This window comes from Leptinotarsa decemlineata, unplaced genomic scaffold (genome assembly GCF_025532065.1).
Source record: "Leptinotarsa decemlineata unplaced genomic scaffold, Ldec_3_MD MMD2_P_RNA_scaffold_3, whole genome shotgun sequence".
Lineage (NCBI taxonomy): Eukaryota > Metazoa > Arthropoda > Insecta > Coleoptera > Chrysomelidae > Leptinotarsa > Leptinotarsa decemlineata.
In genome coordinates, this window is record NW_027412530.1 from 212035 (window position 1) to 220768 (window position 8734).

Sequence of the window (8734 nt, forward strand, 5' to 3'; positions counted from 1 at the left end):
ATGTGGAGTACTAAGGGGCCGTGAATGCTTGAATCGCTACGAAACTCGTTCCATCCTGCGTCGATGACGTCACACGTTTCCCCCACTCCTGTTTGAACCAAAAATTGCAGAAAGTTTAGCTCCATAAGAAAATACATGGGATTTTGCGCCAGAAGTCTCTTTGTTACACTACTAGCCTAAAATGAAACAATTCATATTAGATGGAAACGGTTCACTGGAAGTGATGTCCGGGACGATACGTCTGGAGTCTGGACAGAATGATCAAGCTCATTCTCTGAATATATGAGTTGTCTCGTTGATAAATATCAACTCGCCTGTAGTGTCGTGTGGCCTATAGGTTTACTTTTGTCCCAAGAAGCCAAAATTCAAATCAGTAAGATTCTGTTCTCCATAAGCAATTGAATCCAACAAGTGAGTTGAATGTTTTACCAGCATCCAAATGCCAAGAATAAAAATTTCCTATTCTTATAAAAGATGATAATACTTGATTAATCCGAAAAATCGAGAAGTTTAGACATAAACTCGAAAATTAGCAAATGGCTACCAAAAGTATCACAACAAATTTTGAATTTCGGCGGCAAGACATTCACGGAACCAAAGTCGTCAATTCACCGTTCCGTGTTCCGTCGGAGCACGGAATCCTTAAAGGGATTCGAATATGTGTTCGAATATAATTAATGCGTTCGAATATATCCTTGTATAGTTGTTTGCAAAAACGGGAAATTAACTGTAAACGGTAACCGATCGAATCAAACTCGAATCCAGTTAAAATATTCATAATTCCTTTCCCTAACATCTACACCTTTCTCAGTTGATTCCAAATTTGTTAACAAATCCCTTGATTTATCTGTCAGTTTATAAATTTTATTCAACCGTTATTATAGGACTCCCCCTATAATACTGGCAGGGCAGGGCAGGGAGCCTTGAGCTCCTGAGGCCACGAAGTTTCAAATGTGAGAAGATTTCACTTTTCTAATTGTAAACAATACCAAAATGTTCATAAGATATAAATTATATTACACCTATAGCACAAATGTTTCAATTCTAAGGGGACTTTAATGAACCCAGGCTCCCCAAGGAAAAAAGGAGGATGTCTCTTCGATACTTGAGACGTCGCTGTTTTGAAGTTATACTTTACCTTTGATATAGCTATATCGCCAGCTTACAGTAGGTTGAGAGAATGAATTCATCTACATAGGCATAAAAGCATATATCCTACACTAATATTCTTCCCCTTTTGGGCAGGTTTGAAGAACATAAACCAACCGTCAACATCAAAGACTATGCCCCAGAGAGATGATGTGGAACCACCACATAAGAGACACAAAATGGACTTCCACAATGAATGTTATTCTGAATGCAGCTCAAAGCCCCCAAAACGAGGAAGAAAAATAATATATGAAAAATATTCCGTACAGAGAAGCATGTTTTTAGCGGTTGTCACTCGTCCAGATATATCATTCTCAGTGAGCAGAGTTAGCAGATATTTGGAAAATCCAGGAAAGCAGCACTGGAAAGCAGTCAAACGTATTTTCAGATACCTAAAGGGTACTAAAAGTTATGGAATTCTATACAATGGTGGGAGCAACGAATATTTAAAAGCGTATTCAGATGCAGATTTTGCAGGAGACATTGATACTGGATATTCAACAACTGGCTATGTTACTTCATTATCAGGTTGTCCAGTTACATGGACATCTCAACGACAAAAGTGTTGCAACATCCACGACAGAATCTGAATATATTGCAGCTTGGGATGCCGCACGAGAAATAATATGGTTGAGAAGGTTGCTTAAAGAAATTGATGTTGACGTTTCAAATCCAACGGAACTTTTTGTTGATAATAGAAGTGCTATAAACTTGATGAGCTATAATGATCATCACAAACGAAAAAAATATCACTGTTGTTTACACCCAATCAGAAAACCAGTTGGCAGATATTTTAACCAAACCCTTACCACGAGAAAAATTTTCAACAAATCGACAAGGTCTGTGGGTAACGTCTTCGAAGTGAACAAAGAGTGGGAGTGTTGAAGTTATCCATGTTCACTTCATTTCGATTGATCTTGTTTTTATGATTCCTTGGAAATCGTTGTTGATTGAATGAGTTTTAATGTCATTGTTAATACATATAAAATGTATCGTTTGTATATTCATGATTAAAACCTGGTTCAGTAGAGTTTACAGTTCGATTTCCTACAAATTACAACAGGTAATACTGCTAGACAATTCTATCTCTAACCCTCATTCCTTCTACAGCAAATTGTCCTCTCCATTTCTCCATGAAAGCCATTTTCAATACATTCCTTTCCCGAATATTCTGAGGGAATACTATACATTCTGCACCCATCACTTCAACTATTCGAATTGATACTTCATGTATTGCTCGATGAACTGCAGTTCGACTCAAACTGCAAAAAAGTTTCCTCACCAACACCCCTTTATAGCTATATCGCCAGCTTACAGTAGGTCGAGAGAATGAATTCATCTACATAGGCATAAAAGCATATATCCTACACTAATATTCTTCCCCTTTTGGGCAGGTTTGAAGAACATAAATCTTTGTTGAGATAATAGATCAAGCATCAAAAATCTAGTCTCTGATAAGTTATTTGTCCCTATCTCAATAACTAAGCTTATATGTGTGTGTCTCCCTCAAGGTGGCTTGCAGAGCAAGAATGGTTTTAGAGTTACAAACTTAGGTCTGCAGTGCTCTGTCCGTACAACAATTGTGATCGGTACAACAGCGGTTAACTACTAACTACTGCTACTACTGTATTAGGCATTCATGCAAGGATGTCTAGTCTTATAGCAATACTAACACGAGGAAGCGGTATTCAGATGAAAGAAAGCCTAAAATGAAACAATTCATATTAGATGGAAACGGTTCACTGGAAGTGATGTCCGGGACGATACGTCTGGAGTCTGGACAGAATGATCAAGCTCATTCTCTGAATATATGAGTTGTCTCCTTGATAAATATCAACTCGCCTGTAGTGTCGTGTGGCCTATAGGTTTACTTTTGTCCCAAGAAGCCAAAATTCAAATCAGTAAGATTCTGTTCTCCATAAGCAATTGAATCCAACAAGTGAGTTGAATGTTTTACCAGCATCCAAATGCCAAGAATAAACATTTCCTATTCTTATAAAAGATGATCATACTTGATTAATCCGAAAAATCGAGAAGTTTAGACATAAACTCGAAAATTAGCAAATGGCTACCAAAAGTATCACAACAAATTTTGAATTTCGGCGGCAAGACATTCACGGAACCAAAGTCGTCAATTCACCGTTCCGTGTTCCGTCGGAGCACGGAATCCTTAAAGGGATTCGAATATGTGTTCGAATATAATTAATGCGTTCGAATATATCCTTGTATAGTTGTTTGTCAGTGAATGAGAACTAAACGAATGACGAGGTATTAAAATATCCCAAAACTTTCAAGGAAGTATTCATTTCAGGTTTAGATAGTCGTCGACCTCAAAACAGAATAAATGACAAAATGAAACCGTAACACCGTATAGGATGAAACTGCAGTAACGTTAGTTACAAATAAAAGCGGTAAAAACATAAAGAGTTTCATTTCTCTTTTTTTCATTATGATTTCCTACCACGTAGTGACGGCTACATCCACCAATTTATTAATGATTCAATATCCATCTCTTTCAGGAATAAACGGTGATACGAGCCAGTGAATAGCATATCATTTGGGACCCGTCAGCCAGCACCCGCCACAGTTGAAACACGACTCCTGCAACAGTTCAAACTGGTCTTTTTCCTCAGTTGAAACTGAGCCCCCGTCAAAATTGAAACCCGTCATCCTTCACAGTCGAAACTTGGCTCCTGAGACAGTTGAAACTTAGATCACATCACAGTTTAAACTCGGCTCTGGTCACCGATCTACCATATTTTGGGGAGAATGACTGGAATATTTGATTACAGAATTATTACAATGAGTTAAAACAACGATAAAAATAAAATAAATTCAACAATAAAAATTAATTGGCGCTCCGGGGCGACTTCATTGATTCCAGTGGCGCATTTGCTTTTTCAGCTGCAGGAAAACCCGGAAAAACCTGCAGCACCACATCATCTGAGAATTATTCCTGACATTTATTTTGTTGTATATCATTTCACAATGATTTTGATTTCTTCATTTTATTCAATGACTTCAATCTCGGTTTTCTGACTTTAGACTTTGAATAACATGGGATCATTATCGATTATGAAAGTAATCATGATTTTTTGTGGGTTTTGTAAAATTACGTCCGAGTTCAGACAAAATAACTTTATGAAAAGTAAAGCTTCAGTCTCATACAAGTAAAAGAAGAGAATCAACATAGATGTACTTCTGTTGTATGTATGTAGTTCAATTATGAACTATTCCAAATTTATAAAGTATATAGTCATGTGAACCCATTTACATTGATCTGGTATCAAAATAGATTGAGAAAAAAATTAAAATGGGCTATTTTATATTGCTATTGGACCTCCTTTGCCATCTATCTGTGAAGGCGTGAACTATATAACCTCGACATGAAAACATTCCATAGGCACAAAAATTTCTACATTTCCATTGGATCTTCATTCCAGTAAGTTCTGCTAGTCAACTCTAGGTGGCGTCCGCGTAAACTTTTCTATCAACGAATCTTATTTTAAAATTCAATAACATTGTCAACTTGATATCTATCTGTTTCAGAAATGAACGATAATACAAGCCGTTAAATAGCATATCATTTCGTGAACGAACCAATTAGAATACTCGATAGTAATACTCGTTTTCTACAATGACTCTTCTGTACTGAAAAAATTCAAGGGTTAGGAGAGGGAGTTGCGTCACAGTATAGTTTCATAATGATACCCAATGCTTTGAGTAATGTAATCGGATGTAATTTCCAAAAACGAAATCACGGAAAGAAAAAAATTGATTTGGCACCTTTTTTGCCGTCTGTTTGTGAGGGTACGAACTACGTAACCCCGACAATGAAACATTCCATAGCCAGAAAAATTTCTACATTTCTATTGGATCCGTATTCCAATAAGTTCAGCTAGTGAACACTAGGTGGCGTCCGCGTGAACTTCACTTTTAACAAAATAAAATTTAGACTAGATAGAGAGAGATCATAGCTCCCAGGGTAGGCCGCCAGCTGTTTAACAGTGAAGAAGGGCGTGGATAAGATGGAGGGTAGAGCGCCACCCGCTTGATCAACCCTGGAGCTTATATAGCATACGAAACAAAAAAGGGAAATTAACTCTAAACGGTAACCGATCGAATCAAACTCGAATCCAGTTAAAATATTCATAATTCCTTTCCCTAACATCTACACCTTTCTCAGTTGATTCCAAATTTGTTAACAAATCCCTTGATTTATCTGTCAGTTTATAAATTTTATTCAACCGTTATTAGAGGACTCCCCCTATAATACTGGCAGGGCAGGGAGCCTTGAGCTCCTGAGGCCACAAAGTTTCAAATGTGAGAAGATTTCACTTTTCTAATTGTAAACAATACCAAAATGTTCATAAGATATAAATTATATTACACCTATAGCACAAATGTTTCAATTCTAAGGCGACTTTAATGAACCCAGGCTCCCCAAGGAAAAAAGGAGGATGTCTCTTCGATACTTGAGACGTCGCTGTTTTGAAGTTATACTTTACCTTTGATATAGCTATATCGCCAGCTTACAGTAGGTTGAGAGAATGAATTCATCTACATAGGCATAAAAGCATATATCCTACACTAATATTCTTCCCCTTTTGGGCAGGTTTGAAGAACATCAACCAACCGTCAACATCAAAGACTATGTCCCAGAGAGATGATGTGGAACCACCACATAAGAGACACAAAATGGACTTCCACAATGAATGTTATTCTGAATGCAGCTCAAAGCCCCCAAAACGAGGAAGAAAAATAATATATGAAAAATATTCCGTACAGAGAAGCATGTTTTTAGCGGTTGTCACTCGTCCAGATATATCATTCTCAGTGAGCAGAGTTAGCAGATATTTGGAAAATCCAGGAAAGCAGCACTGGAAAGCAGTCAAACGTATTTTCAGATACCTAAAGGGTACTAAAAGTTATGGAATTCTATACAATGGTGGGAGCAACGAATATTTAAAAGCGTATTCAGATGCAGATTTTGCAGGAGACATCGATACTAGATATTCAACAACTGGCTATGTTACTTTATTATCAGGTTGTCCAGTTACATGGACATCTCAACGACAAAAGTGTTGCAACATCCACGACAGAATCTGAATATATTGCAGCTTGGGATGCCGCACGAGAAATAATATGGTTGAGAAGGTTGCTTAAAGAAATTGATGTTGACGTTTCAAATCCAACGGAACTTTTTGTTGATAATAGAAGTGCTATAAACTTGATGAGCTATAATGATCATCACAAACGAAAAAAATATCACTGTTGTTTACACCCAATCAGAAAACCAGTTGGCAGATATTTTAACCAAACCCTTACCACGAGAAAAATTTTCAACAAATCGACAAGGTCTGTGGGTAACGTCTTCGAAGTGAACAAAGAGTGGGAGTGTTGAAGTTATCCATGTTCACTTCATTTCGATTGATCTTGTTTTTATGATTCTTTGGAAATCGTTGTTGATTGAATGAGTTTTAATGTCATTGTTAATACATATAAAATGTATCGTTTGTATATTCATGATTAAAACCTGGTTCAGTAGAGTTTACAGTTCGATTTCCTACAAATTACAACACAGGTAATACTGCTAGACAATTCTATCTCTAACCCTCATTCCTTCTACAGCAAATTGTCCTCTCCATTTCTCCATGAAAGCCATTTTCAATACATTCCTTTCCCGAATATTCTGAGGGAATACTATACATTCTGCACCCATCACTTCAACTATTCGAATTGATACTTCATGTATTGCTCGATGAACTGCAGTTCGACTCAAACTGCAAAAAAGTTTCCTCACCAACACCCCTTTATAGCTATATCGCCAGCTTACAGTAGGTCGAGAGAATGAATTCATCTACATAGGCATAAAAGCATATATCCTACACTAATATTCTTCCCCTTTTGGGCAGGTTTGAAGAACATAAATCTTTGTTGAGATAATAGATCAAGCATCAAAAATCTAGTCTCTGATAAGTTATTTGTCCCTATCTTAATAACTGAGCTTATATGTGTGTGTGTGTGTCTCCCTCAAGGTGGCTTGCAGAACAAGAATGGTTTTAGAGTTACAAACTTAGGTCTGCAGTGCTCTGTCCGTACAACAATTGTGATCGGTACAACAGCGGTTAACTACTAACTACTGCTACTACTGTATTAGGCATTCATGCAAGGATGTCTAGTCTTATAGCAATACTAACACGAGGAAGCGGTATTCAGATGAAAGAAAGCCTAAAATGAAACAATTCATATTAGATGGAAACGGTTCACTGGAAGTGATGTCCGGGACGATACGTCTGGAGTCTGGACAGAATGATCAAGCTCATTCTCTGAATATATGAGTTGTCTCGTTGATAAATATCAACTCGCCTGTAGTGTCGTGTGGCCTATAGGTTTACTTTTGTCCCAAGAAGCCAAAATTCAAATCAGTAAGATTCTGTTCTCCATAAGCAATTGAATCCAACAAGTGAGTTGAATGTTTTACCAGCATCCAAATGCCAAGAATAAAAATTTCCTATTCTTATAAAAGATGATAATACTTGATTAATCCGAAAAATCGAGAAGTTTAGACATAAACTCGAAAATTAGCAAATGGCTACCAAAAGTATCACAACAAATTTTGAATTTCGGCGGCAAGACATTCACGGAACCAAAGTCGTCAATTCACCGTTCCGTGTTCCGTCGGAGCACGGAATCCTTAAAGGGATTCGAATATGTGTTCGAATATAATTAATGCGTTCGAATATATCCTTGTATAGTTGTTTGCAAAAACGGGAAATTAACTGTAAACGGTAACCGATCGAATCAAACTCGAATCCAGTTAAAATATTCATAATTCCTTTCCCTAACATCTACACCTTTCTCAGTTGATTCCAAATTTGTTAACAAATCCCTTGATTTATCTGTCAGTTTATAAATTTTATTCAACCGTTATTATAGGACTCCCCCTATAATACTGGCAGGGCAGGGCAGGGAGCCTTGAGCTCCTGAGGCCACAAAGTTTCAAATGTGAGAAGATTTCACTTTTCTAATTGTAAACAATACCAAAATGTTCATAAGATATAAATTATATTACACCTATAGCACAAATGTTTCAATTCTAAGGGGACTTTAATGAACCCAGGCTCCCCAAGGAAAAAAGGAGGATGTCTCTTCGATACTTGAGACGTCGCTGTTTTGAAGTTATACTTTACCTTTGATATAGCTATATCGCCAGCTTACAGTAGGTTGAGAGAATGAATTCATCTACATAGGCATAAAAGCATATATCCTACACTAATATTCTTCCCCTTTTGGGCAGGTTTGAAGAACATAAACCAACCGTCAACATCAAAGACTATGCCCCAGAGAGATGATGTGGAACCACCACATAAGAGACACAAAATGGACTTCCACAATGAATGTTATTCTGAATGCAGCTCAAAGCCCCCAAAACGAGGAAGAAAAATAATATATGAAAAATATTCCGTACAGAGAAGCATGTTTTTAGCGGTTGTCACTCGTCCAGATATATCATTCTCAGTGAGCAGAGTTAGCAGATATTTGGAAAATCCAGGAAAGCAGCACTGGAAAGCAGTCAAACGTA

At 37.2% G+C, this 8734-nt stretch overlaps 1 long non-coding RNA gene across 1 annotated transcript; it reads left to right on the forward strand.

Moving 5' to 3' along the window:
• Positions 1 to 5479: 5479 nt before the first annotated feature.
• Positions 5480 to 6701, forward strand: LOC141487509 (uncharacterized). The gene is made up of 2 exons (XR_012468418.1): positions 5480 to 5686; positions 5765 to 6701. It is a non-coding gene; the product is annotated as an uncharacterized lncRNA (long non-coding RNA).
• Positions 6702 to 8734: the final 2033 nt, after the last annotated feature.